Here is an 18,817-nt window from a genome sequence, read left to right as displayed (position 1 = left end):
TTTCCTATAAATGCACAGGGACTGTGATGGGCAGCATGTGTCTGTGATCCACCAGTGACAGTTTAGTCCACATCTGACGTCTTACAAACTTTCCTCACAACTCACAGCAGCTCTGTTGCATCATCACTGACCGCACTGCTGTTTGACCTCAGTTCTGGCACGCTAATTGAGTTTGTGTGGTATGGAAAGGGCAGGACAGACCTGATAAGACCACTCACACTCTGAGCCTGAGGACTGCACTGTCCAGATAGCATGACCATGTTCTCTAGAGGGTGTGTATGTGTGTAAGGGGGGCGTGACTAGCTTGGTCACTCAGACCAGTCTGTGTGTTTATGTCGGTGACATGAAGGCTAGTAATGTTATCCCTGATAATAAATAAAACGTTGCAATTTCATAATAATTGTGACCTTTTGCCCAGTTCCCACGCCTTACTTACATTTGTTCATCAAACTTTCAGCTCAGGCCACCTGGTAGCTTCTGTAGCACTTGTTTAACTGATTATAGACTTTACAAGATGTTCATGCAAACATGCTGACTGGAAACCATGTTTACATTAACAAAACCAGAAAGATTTTTATCCACTCAGCTAAAGTCTCAGGTTTTCATGCTAATAAGGAGGAAGTCTGAGTGACTGAGCTAATGCTAAAGCCAAAGCTAAAGCTAATGATGGAGCTAGTGGGTGCTGAGGAAGACTTTGTAAACAAAGTCTTATACAGCAATTTGCAAAAGTTTGAGCACCCCGGTCATATTACAAGTTTTGTTTATTTTCAGTAAATGTAAATATGTTAACACATTATCTTCAGGGAACAATCACAAATATTCTCCACATTGCCACTCTGACCACATCTTTGCACTCACTGCACTGTTACTGTACTTTATGTCCTAGTATCATTGCACTATTCATATTTGAACAGTCTATAATGCACTATTTATATTTGTACAGTCTATAATGCGCTATTCATATTTGTACAGTCTATAATGCACTATTCATATCGTCTATAATGCACTATTCATATTTGTACAGTCTATAATGCACTATTTATACTTGTACAGTCTATAATGCACTATTCATATTTGCACAGTCTATAATGCACTATTTATATTTTTACATTACATTACATTACATTACCGGCATTTGGCTGACGCTCTTATCCAGAGCGACTTACAATTTGATCATTTTTACACAAATGGCCTAACTGCATGTCTTTTTGGACTGTGGGAGGAAACCGGAGAACCCGGAGGAAACCCACGCAGACACGGGGAGAACATGCAAACTCCACACAGAGAGGACCCCGGTTGCCCGGCTGGGGAATTGAACCCAGGCCCTCCTTGCTGTGAGGCGACAGCGCTACCCACCACGCCACCGTGCCGCCCCTCCACCGTGCCGCTCCTATTTTTACAGTCTATAATGCACTATTCATATTTGTACAGTCTCTAATACGCTATTCATATTTGCCCCATCTATTATTGTACCATTAATATTTGCACAGTCTGTTACTGCACTATTCCTATTTGTATGGTCTATAATGCACAATTCATATTTGTACAATCTATAATACACTTTTTTATATTTGTACAGTCTATAATGCGCTATTCATATTTGCAGTTAGTAACTATACTTATTTTAATCTGCATACATACATAAGCTGCTCTCACAGTACATACTACCTACATTTGCATTCTCTCTACTCACTCATACTCAAGCATCACTTACCATGGTTACTATGTATGTAAATGTATTTTTATATTATTAGTTAGCTGCCCTTTTATAGATTATAGATTTTCCTATAATCTTATACTTTATATTAAAGTAATACTAAAATTAGTGTTAGCAAACACAGGAATCCAAACAATTTAGCTTACATTGGAGCAAACATAAATATAGATGTTTTGACAATAAGCTGTGAGCATGTAATCCAAAACTTTTCATCTTCGCAAATGAAATAAAACAGCTCCACCTTCCAGATGATCAGATTAGCATGTGTCCAAATTACATGTTCATATTTTAGCGATCTTTTAGCCTAACTAATTTACTGCCAATGTCGTTCTCACTGCAGGTTTGTTGTGAAGAGTTTTCACTTCACTGGACAGAGGAAATGGTGCCTGTAGGCATGACAGTCATTATTTTGCCAACACTCAATTCTGTGGAAAGTCTGAATTCCACATTTATGTAACAAGTTGTGTAACTCCACTAAATCTAGTGTATCAAACATCAATACCTCTACACTACACAAGGGTTAAACGCTGTTTTAGCTGGTGCTGCAGGTATGCCAGGCATAAGCACAGTGATGCTGACTAGCTGAATGTTTCAAAAGGATGACTCTTTGAGTTTACTATAGCACCCCAATATTTATAGCCCTCCGTATAAATAGCCAATGTGTGCTCGAGAACTGAGGTGTTCTAGAAGCTGGATCACATTGCGTCTAAACTCGACACCCAGTCCTGCCCCTCTCAATAACGGCCACCTTGCGTGTTTGCACTGACAACAGCTGGGGAGTGGCCTGTGTCACATTTCCTCAAGCACGAGGTTCATCACAGGATTTGTGAACAAACAACAGTCATATATTGTGTTTGAAATGGTCTGCACTATTCCCTACAATGGAGCACTATACGGTCACTATAATCACTATTTCCTACAGTGGTGCCATATATAGGTAGGCAATAGTGATTATAGTGTTATTATAGTGAACAGAAATGTACCTCAATCACTATTTCCACAAAAGTGGTCTTCTGATCACTATTTCCTACATTGGAACACTGTGTGGAACAGTATAACAGTGAACAGAAATGGTCCTCTAATCTCAGTTAGCTAAGTGTGATTTTCCGCGACATATAACACAGTGCATTGTGGGTACTTGGGTCATATGTCTGCTGCTTATTTCAGTGCATTGTTGGACTGAATGTACAAATGCACAGAGGACATAGCCATAGTTTTTGACATTGCCAAGGTTTTAGGTTCAAGTCCCACAGCATATGTATGTGCTGTGGAAGCATGTATATAGACACTGATATGCCTGAGTCATGTGACCTCCACATGCTTTAGGTGGCCATCTAAATAGAAAGAAGTCTTAACTTTCCTTTCCCACTGGGTGGAATGGCCACTCATCGGATTCTTGACTTGGTTGCCCATTTGCCGACTGCATGGATCTATGGCTTACATGTCAATGTCTGACTGAGATGGCTAACTGTGACGGAACATTAACCGCTCATGTTTAATGATCCATGAACATATAGCAACTTTGACCCATGTCTATTCTAATGGTTTACTGTGAAAGTCAGTGCCCACCATTTTAATCCCTGTGTGTTTGTAGACATGCATGAACTCGCAGCTGTTGACAGAGACGATTTGGCTGATATATGGAATGTATATTGCAGTTTTATCTGAGCTTCCCTCAGGCTGAGTCGTGCTACTTGATCAGTTTTTGACTGAGCACTATTTTATTTCTTCCCTTTGTTCTGAGGATTGAGCTCACCTTTTTAAACTAAGTCAGTTTAAAGCTTTAAAGTTGCCTCACGTATTTCTTAAATCTCTCATGAATAGAATAGTTTGATGTAAATTGAAATTGATCCATTTCATCCCAGATATAGTAGAACCAAGACATGTTGGTTGTCTGAAGTTCGCTTCTTTAGTTTTGCACTGAAGCTAGTGGAGGCTAATGCATCTAACAAGTAAAGGAAGCTAATGCCATGCTAATTAGCATCTTGCCTAAAATGCCACATCTTAAAACTGGTTTGAGTTGGTAAATATTGTGAAATAGACCTGCATATGTGGTTTCTAACACTGTAGGCATGTTATCTAAAAAAAAAAAACTAAAGTACAGATTTGGGTTTCTAACTATGCAGTGCATGTTTGCACATTACTTGTTAGCTACATTAGCACGGCTAATCTCAAGAAGACTTCAGACACCATCTGTCTTGGCTTATGGATTATATTTTCAGTAAAGTGTAAGTTGCTATTAAAAGTCATTCAAACTTATAGAGTCTGTAAGTTATCAGACTCTAACAGAATTGTTTTCAGTGGTGGTGATGGGAACCAGACGTCTGAGGAGTTTAATGCCATGGAAAGTTATTACATGAAATTATTTGAAGGTACCTGATGCCTAAGAATGGTCATTTACAGTAGTTTTAAGATGTGATTTTGGCCTAAAATACATGTTTTAAAATCCATGGCGGAGAGGTAGATGCAGATTGAAAGACAAAATAGTCTCCAAAGAAAATACTTCAAATATTTTCCACTGATTCACCATCATCAATATTCTATATAAACACTCAGAAGATACGTGTAGGTTCAGTTTGTGCTTTTGGATAGTAAATGCATCCCAAAAAATTGAATATGTGCCAAAACTCTGACAAATTGATGGAATTCTGCATTAACTCTTTCGTGGCCTGGAAGGTTAGTCTAACTGTCAGTGCTTTGTGATCTCATACCCAGTCCAGCCAATCCTTTTTCAAATGACTCCTAAAGTCTTCCATCCCAGATCTTCTCTGGAGTACAGAGCTCCTGGGCAGTGTCTGTGTGTGTGTTGCATTATAGATGTGGAGGAGTGGCTCAGTGAATAATTCAGCCTTTGTTTAGTGATCGTTCCCCCAGTCCAGCAGCGGCCATGCACCTAAAAATAAAAAGCAAGAACAAGTTATTTGGAACAGTGCCATAGAAGTAAGTGAGACCGTTTGTTTTGGCCCACCAGAAAGTTACTCTAACCAGACCCCCTCACTCAATATGAGGACAAACATATTTGTGCATCATATAGAACTTAACAAATTCTTATTTTCCCAGAAAGTGTTATCGTTGAAGTATTGTTTTCAACAAAATATAGCCTAATATATTACAAAATGCATTTTTAAAAATACAGTAAGTTTAAAACCTTATTTACTTATAATTAAGAACTTTTTCTAGAACTGTAAGACCAAGCCAAGAACTATTTATGAAACTTTACACTACACTCTTAAAAATGTGTGGTTCTTCAGGGGTTCTTAGAAAAAAAATGGTTCTATAAAGAACCATGAACACTCATTTGCATGGTCAAAGGGTTCATTGCATCGTGAAAGGGTTCTTTAGATGATAGGAAAATGTGCTGAAGATGGTTTCATATAGAACTGTCTTGAAAAGGGTTCCAGATAGCATGAAAAAAGGTTCTGTTACTGTTACAATGTCAAGCTTGTAACAGTAGCAGAACCCTTTTTGGTGCTATATAGAACCCTTTTCAAAACACAGGTTCTCCGTCAATCTGAAGAACCCTTTCACGATGCCTATTACCCTGCAATGGGTTTGCGTGTTCATAGTTCTTTACAGAACCATTTTTTTCTAAAAAACCCTTGAAGAACCATCTTTTTTAAGTGTGTATCCTAGAACCATATGTCCAAACCAAGAACCATTTAAGAACTTTTATTATATCCTAGAACTGTACATTCAAGCCAAGAACCGTTTAGGAACTGTTGCTGATAATAAGAATGTAGCCATGCTACTGTTTGGTACCACTGAAGGATCTCTTACCCTCCAGTCTGGTTGTTATAGTAACAGGCGCAAAGTGAAGGGGACAGGAAGTGACATGCCGCTGACCAGAGACGCTGTGTCAGGTTGCTGGGGGCTAAAGCACGTAACACCAGCGCGATGACTCATCAGCTCCATAGAGACCCTTCTGCTAATGCTTTAGTGCTCATGAACGTTTTCACCACCCTGAGACTGCAGGAGTGATGCTTTTACATTAATTTGCTTCTGTGGGGAATTCCACCATTTCATCCAAATTTCTCCTTTCCTCTATCGTTAAAGTAATTGTTTTAAAATGGTTTGTTGTAGAGAAACTTAGAGACTCAGATTTCTTTACAGTGGTGATGATAGGAACCAGGGGTCACCATGTCTACAACACAAATATAGCCATTTTAATTACTCTCCAAACCCACCAGTGTCTTCTGAGTTTATATGTTATGATGATCATGGTAAAATCTGAAAAATAAGTTTTCCTTGGGGACTGTTTTCCTTACAACCCACTGCATGTACCAATCCACCATTCATGTATAACAAATTTAGAAAATATATTTTAGATCAAAAACTTCTCAAAGCTATCGTAACAATGCCTCAGGCATCAGGCAGCGAATTCATAACCATCTCATGTAATAACTTTCTGTGAGGGAGCTTTTAGAGGTGGACATCTGCTTCTTATCACCACCACTGTGAACAAATCTGAACGTTTCACACCAAACCTCTCTGAATGGCTTTCTTTACATCTTAACTGTTTAATTATGCAGAGGCAAATTGGTGGAGGGTATCCACTCTCCTGACTTTTTTCATGCTGGTCTGAGCTGGTTTTGTCTCTCTCTAATTGGTGGTCCAGTAGGATGATGACATAATCAGCTTCTAATTGGTTTTGTCCTAAGAAATCTGCGCTGGTGATACTACAGAGGACTGGCTTTAAAATGTCTCTCTCTCTCTCTCTCTCTCTCTCTCTCTCTCTCTCTCTCTCTCTCTCTCTCTCTCTCTGTCTCTCTCTCTCTGTCTCTCTCTCTCTGTCGCTCTCTCTCTCTCTCTCTCTGTCTCTGTCTCTGTCTCTCTCTCTCTCTGTCGCTCTGTCTCTCTCTCTCTCTCTCTCTCTCTCTCTCTCTCTCTCTCTCTCTCTCTCTCTCTCTCACTGCAGTATGTCACATGGCATTTTTAAATCACAACCAGCTGTGTGTTACATCACTGTCCACTGAAGTGGGTGGGTGGGTGGGGGGTTGTTGTAGGGAGTGTACAGTACAGATGTAATTGAGGGTGGACGGAGTCATGTGACCACTTTTTCTTGCGTCACTGGAGAGTCCTCCTTTACCTGCTCACAGCAGCCATTTGTAGCTACTGTCACGCAACCTCTCTCTTTCTATCTCCCTCTCTCTCTCTCTTGCTTTCCCTCTCTCTATTTGGCACTCTCTCTCTACATTGTCTCTCTCTTTCCTCTTTCCCTCTTTCTCTCTCCTATTTCCTTCCTTCGTATTCTTTCCACCCTTTCCCTATCTCTTTCTCTCTCTCTCTCTCTCTCTCTCTCTCTCTCTCTCTCACACTCATTCGCTCTCTCATCTGCAGATGGGTTCACCCCTCCCTCTTGCTCTCTTTCTTTTTTATTCATCCACTCTGTAGTTCCAGCAGCCCCTTTCGGTCCATCACTCTGATGCAGTGTGACAGTGTGTTGTTGCGTTTGGCTCTGAGAGCCTGAAATAATCTCTCGATGTGCTCACGCTCACACACATGCATACGCACCGTCGTTTTTACGCCTACATGTTTAAATCCTCCTGTATCAACTCGTCCTGCTTGTTTTTCAGCTGCTTTCAACAGCAAAATCTTGAGTCATCAGGTTTAAAGACATTCTGTCACTTCTGTATTTCAGCTCCATCCAGCCTGATTATAGTGTGTTGTTCACAAGAATGAAAACAACCAAAACTTGGTTCATTTTGATCAGGAAAGGAAAATGAGTTCAATAGTAAAAACAACAAAGCTGTTAATTATCTATTTAAAAATTCATATAACACCATGTACTTCTCTGTGTGTGAATGTGTGTGTGTGTGTGTATGTATATATATATATATATATATATATATATATATATATATATATATATCAAAATGTTCCTGACTTTCTAAAGTGCTTGTTACAAAAACTCTATTTAATTTTTTAAAACAGAAAGAAAAAAAATGTTATTATTTTCTACATACATATAGTATGTGCCCGCGACCCTGACGGAGAAGCGGCTTAGAAAATGGATGGATGGATGGATGGATATAGTATGTGGCCCGCGACCCTGATGGAGTAGCGGCTTAGACAATGGATGGGTGGATGGATGGGTGGATGGATGGATGGATATAGTATGTGGATCGTATACATACGCATATATGTGTTTTTGGTTGGTGGACTATTCTCAGTCCAGCAGTGACACTGATGTGTTTCAAAAACTTCAGCAGCACTGCTGTGTCTGATCCACTCTAACACTAGCACACCACCACGTCAGTGTTACTGCAGTACTGAGAATGATCCACCACCCAAATAGTACCTGCTTTGTGAGGGCCCCTGGGGTTCCTGACCACTGAAGAACAGGGTAAAAGGGGGCTAATAAAGTGTCAGAGAAACAGATGGACTACAGTCTGTAACTGTAGAACTACAAAGTGTATCTATACAGTAAGTGGAGCTGATAAAAAGACGATGAGTGTAGAAACAAGGAGGTTGTCATAATGTCATGCCTGCTCGGTGTATATGCATATATACATTATACAAATGATACATGTGTTTGATCTATGTGTATACTACCAAACCTGTGTGTGATCTGTTGCTTCTAACAGTGTGTGTGTGTGTTGTATGTTGCAGTATAAAGGAGAACGGAGAAGCGGCTTGTAAGGAGCTAATGGAGGCATTTGCTGCCTGTGTAAAGAGCAGTGCTGAGGGCTCATGAGGAGCTCCAGACACAGGACATGTAAATACCCTCACACTCACACCAAAAGAAGCTCTCATTTGCATGTGTCTGTAAAATCTTGCCTTTATGGGATCACGTGTGCTGTGTAACACTGAATAAAAGAGCTGCTTTGAATTTACTTGATTCAAGCATGTTCATTACTTCAGCATGAATAAAATATATTACAGCAACATGTTTGTCTTTCAGTTCAATTACTTTTGACAGTTATTGTGTTGATGTAATATGTTTTATTCATGTGGAAACACAATTTCGTTTTTGACAAATAGTTTAAAGAGTAAGTTCAGGACTCACTGTAAAAGAACAGTTTGGCCAAAGGCAGCAGGATTGCAAATGTTACAACTTAGCCAACAGGTGGTTGGTGTAACTGACTGTGGGCTTAGTGGTGGCGCTGCAGAATGGTCTGATAAATTGAGGCAAAGCAAATTGATTCACTATAGTTCTATGCTGTTTGAATCAAGAACAATCTAAAAACTTTTTTTTTTAATCTCCCTCTTGGTGGCTATTAAATAGCACCATTTTGAAGCATATAAACAACTCACAGAGAGAGAGCTAGCCAGGCTAAACTAGCCTAGCCTAGCAGATATCAGCACAATAAAATTTAAATCTATTTTATTTACATGACATCTATAGGTTTCTGATTAATTTGAACATAAACCTTTTACAATACTGACTGTTTTGAATTTACATGGGGGTATGGACTTCTCTTATTGAGGGTCTAAGTTGTAACACTGTGTTAAAACTAGCCCCATCATGTGGAGGCTGTACTCACTGTGAGCTGTTTATATGCTTCTAAATGGTGCTTTATTACAGCCACCTAGATAGAATTAAAATTGTATAGGAGTAAATTCTGTGCCTTAAACACAACTCATTAATCGAGCCACACTCGTGATGAAAAGCCTTCAGGGTGAATGTGGGGAAATACCTGTAATAATTGCTGTGAAAAGTCACACGTGACGTTGCTATAACCAAAAGCACATTACACTTTAGCCTGTTTAACTAGGGTTCAAGGGTTTGTCAGTAAAGAAAATGGTCCTATACAGAAGAGTGATCACTCAAAGAACCCTTTGGATGATTAAAAGTTTCTTTGCATCATGAAAACGTTTTTCAGGTTGATGGTGAATATGCTGTAGATGGTGCTGTATAGAATCTTTTTTGAAATGGGTTCTATATAACACCAAAAAAGGCTTCTTTGAGTGTTCATGGTTCTATTTAGAACCATTTTCTTTACTAAAGAACACTTGAAGATCCATCATTTGATAAATATCCATGCTATCTATATTTGTGTAATGCTGACACTGAATGAAGTAAATTCAATGTGATCATTTCTTCTGTACGTGCATGAACCAACTCATGAAAACCTTTGTGATTATATGATGAACTGAACTGAACTTTAACCATGCTTTGAAGCAGGAAACAGCACTAAACTGTGCATCACACATAACCTCACCTCCTTATTTAATATAAACTGCTAAAGAATCAACAGAATCAACTAGCCTGAAGAAACACAGGCTTTGACATTTAGCGCTCACTATTAAAGTAATAGTTCATAATTTTTGCACCATTTTTACTCACCCCAGCTGTAGTCAGCCAAGACATGTTTGGTGTGTGAAGTCGACTTCTTCGGTGGAGCTACAAGCTAATCTAACTAACGAGGAATCTTATACCAGAGCCGGTTTATGAGGAGTCTGGCCACTTCCTATTTCCTCTGTTGTATCAAAAACTGGACTGCAAATGCCAGAGGGCACCCATGAGCAAGTCCTCAATGAATGGGAGTAAATGGAGCTTAACAGCTAAAAATGAAAAGTTTAAATGGTTTCTAATCACTCGGCCAGACCGTTTCTTTCATTTTAGAAAGTAGAAGGATGCATTTGACTATAATGACAAAGAAAGCCCACCTATATATTTCGTTTTTTCTACAGCAAACAGGTTTTGGGCAGCAGGACCCTAACATTACTGCTACTGAGTGCTGATTGGTTAGCATTGCTTCTACTGAGTGCTGATTGATTGGCAAGCAGAGTAGCTCATTGGCTGTTGGCATTCACTGACGTCATGGACATATATGAGACGACGATTTAAACTCCAGTAACTCAAGTTCAAAAGCTCTAAGATATATAACGGCAGTATTAAAAGGTTTTACACTGTTCTGTGTTCAGAAAGTGAATGTATTCATTTATATTTAAAAAAATTTAGCATTTATAAACTATGATTTTGCTCAAATGCTCCATTTTAACCCATTCATTTTGGTCTTGCTTGGGAGCGCCCTCTAGTCTTTGAGAAACCTTGAAGACATTACAGAGTGATAATTCCCCTCTATACAAGTTCTCTGCTAATTCCACACTAATGAGCATCATGCTATCTACATGCCTAAATCATTGTCTCCACTTGGTAAGTAGCCTCAAATAGATTTGCTTATGTGATTTCAGACACTGTATGACACACGCCTTCTAGCTCACAGCTTCTACTCTTTTCAGCTGTGCAAAGAATTGTGTCCATTTTTGTAGATGCTTCAGACACCAGCTACGTCTTCACTGATCGCCTACATTTGTGGTAAAGGGGAAAATGTATGAATTTGCCGCACTATCAGTAATATGTGAGCTTGGCTGGCCTTTGTGATGAGCACATTTCTCATCTCCTTAATTGTGAGTGTTGCTCTGGTTTAGTGGTGACGCTAATCCTCTTTATCTGTGCTCACTCCTGCAGGTCCACTGCACTGAGTCCTCCACCTTCCCAGCATTCCCTTCAGCACTGGACTGAATGACTCTGGTGGGATTTGGCAGCAGAACCCACGTGCCCCCCCTCCCCCACCCTCCCTTAGAGCTGAAACTGAATCTTCCTGCCCCTCCTGTCCTTTGCAGCCAAATGTGTCGATCTAATCTGTAGACAGTTTGGGAAAGCCCATGGGTTTTATGTAAATTGTCTGTTTTATTCACTTAATGGTGAAATAAAGTTTAAAAGATTGATAAGACGTTTGCTTTTGGCTTTGTATTTATTTTTTTCTGGGAAAAGGTGGGATTTTTCAGTAGAAGATACAGTTACAGATAATTGAGGCTGAAGTTGGAGGATCACTCTTTGACTCTAATCACAAGTTTAATGCATTGATAGTTTTGGCCATCCATCCATCCATTCATCCATCCATCCATCCATCCATCCATCCATCCATTTATCCATTCACCCATCCACCTAAGAAAAGCCAGAGACCACCTTTCAATAATTTAAGTCCCAGTCAAAATGGCCATTAATTAGACGAAATAAATTTTTCAGTGTTAGAAAAAAAAGCATACATTTAAAGGAAAATTAAAAAGACTCATATTAAATCCTCAACAACTAAATAAAACATCGGTGTTGTCAACATTTAGTGTGTCCACTTTTTTGCTTTATTACAGCTTCCACTCTATTCAGGAGACTTGCTTACAATTTTTCAAAAAAGTTTTTATACCTCTATACCTAGTGACTAAGTTGACACTGACCAAGTTCCGTCTTAGAAGTTGGTTGGATTTTCTAAATAATCACATACACTTTCAGTGGTGTTGAGGTCTGGACTCTGGGTGTATTACTCTGAGCATGATTTTCTCGAAGATGAAAGCTTTAAGTGCTGTTTATCTGATAGGGGCAGTTTTGGTGTTTACCAGTTCTTCCAGGTGATTGTTAGGAGTCACATTTTTCCTTAGCTTTTCATCAATTTTTGAACTTGAGTTTTGGAAGGTTTTTTTCTTATGTTGCTTTGACTTTCTCCCTCCTTTCGTAAGTGAATTAATCTATATATAATCTAGCTGAAAAAGAATAACCTCTCACATGCAAGAACATGTAAGCAAAACAATGTTAAAGAGAAGAGCATGTGGCTGCCAATATAGACCTGATCAGATACAAATTTTATATGGTGGAAACAGCCATTGCTTCATTTAATGCTTTATGGAAAGGAATTGTGAAGTAATTATGAAGAACTGTGCGATAAATATCACATATAACAATTTAACAAATTATGCATCATTAAACTTCAGACTGATGCGTCAAGATGGACTTGCAATCCAAGCTAAAAGGATGTAAACATTAATGAGAAACATAATCTTTTAGATGATATTACTGGTTATTTTAATGTGAAGGTGAATGAGATTAATGTGTTAAATTGATGCGTATTATCAATCAAACCTCCCACAGAGAGTGTGCATTGTGTTGGAAAAGAGCCGTGCAGACTGATTGTAAAGCTCACAATAGGTGGTCCTGAATGGGATTAATCCTGTAAGAGTTCCTCTCTCTGTCTCTTAGCACACTTAACTCTTGATTTCACTCTGTCTTAATCTATCAGTATTAGAATGGGGGATTATTATGGCTGCTATAATGAGTTTAGGTGGGATGGAGGGGCTCAGATTATGGATTAAAGCTTCCTAATGTCACTAATACAGCCTAAAGCTGAGGGGATCACTGCTTCACAAACACATGCACATGCAGCTTCAATCAGTCCATCTTGACAGGCCGGATTAAAGGGGAGCCGGTCAGATGGGCATTCAGGTGCAGAACTCCAGGACAGAGCTAGGACCACAGCAGGAAATTCCTACCTACCTATATAGAACACTGAAGTGGTGGTGGTGTGTTAGTGTGTGTTGTGCTGGTCTGAGTTTTAAACACCTCAGTGACACTGCTGGACTGAGAATAGCCCACCACCCAAAAACTTCCAGCCAACAGGGTCGTGTAGGCAGCTTCCTGTAACCACTGATGAAGGACTAGAGGATGACCAACACAAACTGTGTAGCAGCAGATGAGCTATCGTCTCTGACTTTACATCTACAAGGTGGACTGACAAGGTAGGAGTGTCTAATAGAGTGGACAGTGAGTGGACACACTGTTTAAAAACTGTGCCTGATCCACTCAGAGCTGCACAACACACACTAACACATCACCACCATGTCAGTGTCACTGCAGTGCTGAGAATGATCCACCACCCAAATAGTACCTGCTCTGTGAGGGTCCATGGGGGTACTGACCACTGACGAACAGGGTAAAAGGGGGCTAACAAAGTATGCAGAGAAACAGATGGACTACAGTCTGTAATTGTGAAACTACAAAGTGCACCTAAGTGGAGTAAGTGGAGCTGATAAAATGGACATGAGAAACTCATTTTTCATTCATCACATGTAGGTGATTGTTATTTATACAGTTGTGTATTTTTTATTCTTATAATAACAAACAGTATTAAAATTCAAAGCCACTTTATTTCCAAGGCTTTTGGAGGGTCCCCCACCCAGGGAGGGCCCTAGTTTAGTCATGTCCATCATTACCTACGGCCCAGTGCCCCTGTGTATACGCAAAGGATGTGAGTATGTATGTATCCAGAAAATGCGGTCATGAGTGAACGAGTACATGCGCCCTTACATGTGTCCTCACACATGAACTGTCAGGCATGTTGCTGGGTGTGTCACTGTGTGGGTGTCTATTTATGTGCATGTGTGTCTTCTGGGCTGAGCTACTAGTTAAAGGCGGGCTAGGCTAGACATTAGAGACACACGCACACACGCATCACACACCACACACATTCACACTCATCAGCAGGACGCAGCTATTCCAGTGTGTTCTGTAAGTTATGTACAGTGTCAAACAGAGAAAGATGGAGTAGTGACCAGGCCAGTCAGTAATCGCACATAAACATATATGAGTCATATAAGGGCCCATATCCAACATATATTTGTCCTTAGGATGTTTGGGTGTTTTGATAGACCAAAAACAGGCAGAATTCATTTTAACATGACCATTTTTCAAACCCCTCTTTACGCTTTAGAGTTAAACAGGCTGTTTTTATAAGATGGAAATATACAAATGAACCCTGTCATGATGAGCTGTCCTGTTTTATGACTCACTCAAAAAGCCCCCCAGGGCTAAAACACTCACACACACAAATTTTCTAAGCAGCCTATCCCTCAGGGTTGCTCCCCCCTCAAGGGGGGGGGGGGGGGGGGGGGTTGGTTGGGGGTTGCAGTTGCTGGAACCTATCCATCGGGCGGAGGCAGGATACACCCTGGACAGGTCGCTAGTCCATCGCAGGGCAAGCTGAAACATTCAATAAGCTAAAAAATGTCAGTGAGAATGGGTGAGACTAAACTGCTATAATGTCAGTTGTAGTCAGGGTCAATGGAGACACACGTTATGAGACTTTTTACACGCAGCTTGATGCTAAAACAGGTCCACACCTGCACTCAGACTTCTCCAACAACAAATCTCAACACATATAAATAGATAAGAGCTGAGCTGAACGTGAGAGTCACAAACTGTGTGAAAGCTTATCTTACCTCACACAAAGGACGTATGGACTATTTTGCTACAGTTAAAAACAAAATACAAAGAATCAGAGGAATCAGAGTTGATTCTTTAAAAAAACTTAATGGCAAAAATAGTTACAATGTAAACACAGTCATTCAGAGTGGTTTGGTGTGAAATGCTCCATTCTAGAGGTCAGAATTGTTCACAGTGGTGGTGATAGGAACCAGACGTCCACGTCTAAAACCTCCCTCACCGAAGGTTATTACATGAGATGGTTATGAATACACCACCTGATGCCTTAGTCACTGTGTTACGATAGCTTTGTCATAACGTTTTGGCCTAAAATATATTTTCAAAGCTTTTTCATGGTGGAGGGATACGAGCAGGGTGTTGTTGGCAAAATAGCCATCCATCCATCCATCCATCCATCCATCCACTTTCTAAGCCGCTTCTCCATCAGGGTCGCGGGGGGTGCTGGAGCCTATCCCAGCAGTCTTCGGGCGGAAGGCAGGATACACCCTGAACAGGTCGCCAGCCCATCGCAGGGCAGGCAAAATAGCCCCAAAGAAAATGTGTTTTTAAGATTTTTCACTATTTTACAATAATTAATATTACATATAAACACTCAAAAGACACATGTAGGTTCTCTGGTGGTTTTGGATAGTAAATAAAATGTCTGTATTTGTTTTGTAGTCAGGATTCCTGTTTCCTATCACCGCCACTGTAAAGAAATCTGAGTCTCTACAACGAACCATTTCACATTAAAACACTCTAAATGACTTTGTCTTAATCTTTTAATTATGCTGAAAACTTTAAAAATGGGCGGGATTCCCCTTTAAGAATAGCCAAGAGACAGAAGTTCACACCCACTTTTAGATTATTTTGTCATTTTCTCTGGAAACAGAATCTCTTTTACTCGTCCATAAACTTCCAAAACTGAAATGCTAGAACAAGTTTAAAACATAAAATAAATAAATAAATCATTTATTTTTTATTTATTGATTTGTTTTGTCATAAATAACTCCTGGCACGTTTAAACAAACCAGGCAATTTTGCAAATGTATGTCTATTTTGTGTCTATATTTTCTCATTTATGCTGTTTTAACCCCCCACCACATTTTAATGAATATAATCAATAACAAACACAAAAATATCATTCTCCCACCCCTCTTTATAACTGGCTGTTTTCGTTACCATGCCTTTAAGGCTGATATATGTATGTATTGATGGATGTATGGATGTACAGACAGACGGACGGACAGAGGGACGGACGGACGGACAGACAGACAGACAGACAGACAGACAGACAGACAGACAGACAGACATAACTTTATTGATCCTGGAGGGAAATTGTTGTGTTTCAGTAGCAAGACATACAATTACACATAAACTGTGCAGAAAAACACAAAATAGAAATAAATCTAGACATAAGTTAAAGTACAAGAGAAATTAAATAAAGTATAAAAGTATTTCTATTTACATATTTACATGGCATTTGAGACAGATTCACTGTATTTACAGACAGCAGGCACTGAGTGGTATGAGGTAGTCTAACAGCACATATTATAGACATGACTAACTTTGAGTTGCATCAGTATTACAGTGTAAAGTAAAGTGCATAGTGAAAGTGTCATTACCGTAATAGTTGCAATATATTGCACAGTGTGTATTGATCAGAGAGGAGATACAGTGATGAGCTCTGTTCTGATCGGCTGCCCTGTATTGTGCCTCATTCAGTCCAGGCTGAAACAGTCCTTATAACTTTAGTGTGAGTGGGTGTGGCTAAACTGCTGTAGGCTGAAAAGATGGAGAGATTTGAATTTGTGGGTTTTTGTGACAAAAACAAAGAATCCCATATGGGCCGGTTTTGCCGCTTAGTTCTCACAAATAAACTGTATGAAGTGTGGAGTGAATGACAAATTTGAACTTTAATGATTTTTTCATGTCACATCAGAATCAGTTATTTCAAGAAAGGAAGGAAAATCAGCTTTTTCCATGATATGGGCCCTTTCCTTTCAAAGCTCAGCGCCTACATTAAACTAGCTCTGCCCCCTGCTGTCTGAAAAGAAGAACTGCACAGTCAAGACAGCCTCAGCAGGTAAAACAGGACGCTGTCAGAAATGCGCATGTCAGAAAACATTTCCATTCAAACGCTTTACTTTTGAATCAAACCCTCTGTGTGAGTGTCTGAGTGAGTCAGCGTGGGAACAAAGCGCAGTGCTGCCACCAGGCGGTCAGACGTGGAACAGCAGGATGCGGGGGGAACAGCAAGAACAGAGTGCTTGGAGATTTATTACAGCTGTAGGTTAGCAGAGTCCGGGGTGTCAAACAGTTACTCTCTCTTCCCCTAAACATATGCACGTTTAAAAAATGCGAAAATGGCTCATTTATTTTTAGTTATATTTTAATGTATTCTAATACTTTTTACGTTTAAAGATTCAAAGCCAAAAAAACAGTCCATTTCGAATGCCTTGCTTCTGTGACGTCATGACAATCAATGTATTTATTTAAATCCACCTATTCAGTCTGCAGCAGTTTAGTTCCACTCATTTACCATGATGTTCATCATGTTTATTCATGTTTTTTAACTTTGAACCTTTAAACGTAAATCAAAGGTTTTTTTGTTTGCAATGGTGATGGAAAGATTGACAGATAAGGTCAGGCAGGAGGCTCCATGGACCATGATGTTTGCAGATGACATTATAATCTGTGGTGAGAGTAGAGAGCAGGTGGAAGAGAATCTGGAGAGGTGGAGGTTTGCACTGGAGAGGAGAGGAATGAAGGTCAGTAGAGACAAGACGGAATACATGTGTGTAAATGAGAGGGAGGCAGGTGGAAAGGTGAAGATGCAAGGAGTAGAGGTCGTAAAGGTGGATGACTTCAAATATCTTGGGTCAACCATCCAGAGCAAAGGACAGTGTAAAAGAATCAAAGAATGTTGGAGATGGAGCTGCCGAGTAGAAGGAGAAGAGGTAGACCTCAGAGAAGGTTTATGGATGTAGTGAAGGTGGACATGGAGATGGTTGGTTTAAAAGTAGAGGAGGCAGTGTATAGGGCAAGATGGAGGCAGATGATCCGCTGTGGCGACCCCTAAAAGGAGCAGCCGAAAGAAGAAGATTTACCATGATGTTATATGGAGCGTTTCAGCTTTTGGTGCTTTTTGAAGGCCAATAGAGGATAGCCAATCAGTGCAGAGCTCATTTACATATATCAGTCTTTAAGGCAGAAACAGATTCAGTTCAATTCTAAGGGATTAAGAGAGGTTGGAAAACAGTCATATCAAAAAAAGTATTTGGGGTACATAAAACCTCACAAAAGACACAAGAGGAAAAAACTACAAGAAAAATGTAGGATATGAGCCCTTTAATATAACCTACAAAACAAGTGACCAAATATGATTAAACTCAAATTCAATTCGATTCGATTCTTTAGGAAATGATTCAGTGTATTGTGAAAAGTCCCATTTCCACACGATTCGGTTCAGTTACCTTGGTGCGATTCACAATTGAAATCACAGTTGTGATTTGAACAAATTGATTCACATCAAATCGATTCAGTTGTGAATCTCTGGGAAAGGATTCACTGCAAATGCACTGAATGACGACGTGTCAATGCTCCTCTATGAAGGACCAAAAATGACATCACTATAAATAAATAAATAACGGTGTTGTCATTTATTAAAGTGCTCATATCCTTCATTTCTCTTGCTTTGCATATTCCCCTGAGGTCCACTTGTGACGTTTGTGTGGTTTTATGTACCAACTATTAATTTTTTTATGCAACCATTTCTCAACCTCTCTTTATCCTTAGAATTAAACAGGCTGTTTTTATTACTGTGCTTTGACTGATATATGTAAATAAGCTCTGCTGTGATTGGCTGTGTCTCATTTATAAAGCAGTCAGGGCTTAAACACTCCTTAACAGTGTGAATGGGCGGGGCTAATCTTCTGTACAATGAATAGGCGGATAAATGTAAATATGTTTGCTATGTGACATCACAAAAAACAGTGAAGTGAGAATGGACTGTTTATACAGTTCGGTTTCTGTATATGGACCTTACTGACCAGGGAGTGGACAGCAGGCTTTGAAACTATAACAATGGTCACATATTAAGCTATTTTAATTCACACTTCGTT

General features: G+C 39.7%; 1 long non-coding RNA gene across 1 annotated transcript in view; it reads left to right on the top strand.

The window, feature by feature from the left end:
* LOC108427324 overlaps nt 1-11,397 on the top strand; it is a 17,684-nt gene extending 6,287 nt beyond the window's left edge. Inside the window, exons 3-4 of the long non-coding RNA XR_005131445.1 lie at nt 8,327-8,432; nt 11,133-11,397. This is a non-coding gene — a long non-coding RNA (uncharacterized LOC108427324). The remainder of the gene's footprint in view (nt 1-8,326; nt 8,433-11,132) is intronic.
* Nucleotides 11,398-18,817: the final 7,420 nt, after the last annotated feature.

The sequence above is a fragment of the Pygocentrus nattereri genome, chromosome 14 (assembly GCF_015220715.1).
Source record: "Pygocentrus nattereri isolate fPygNat1 chromosome 14, fPygNat1.pri, whole genome shotgun sequence".
NCBI lineage: Eukaryota > Metazoa > Chordata > Actinopteri > Characiformes > Serrasalmidae > Pygocentrus > Pygocentrus nattereri.
This window is presented reverse-complemented; position numbering and strand designations above follow the sequence as displayed.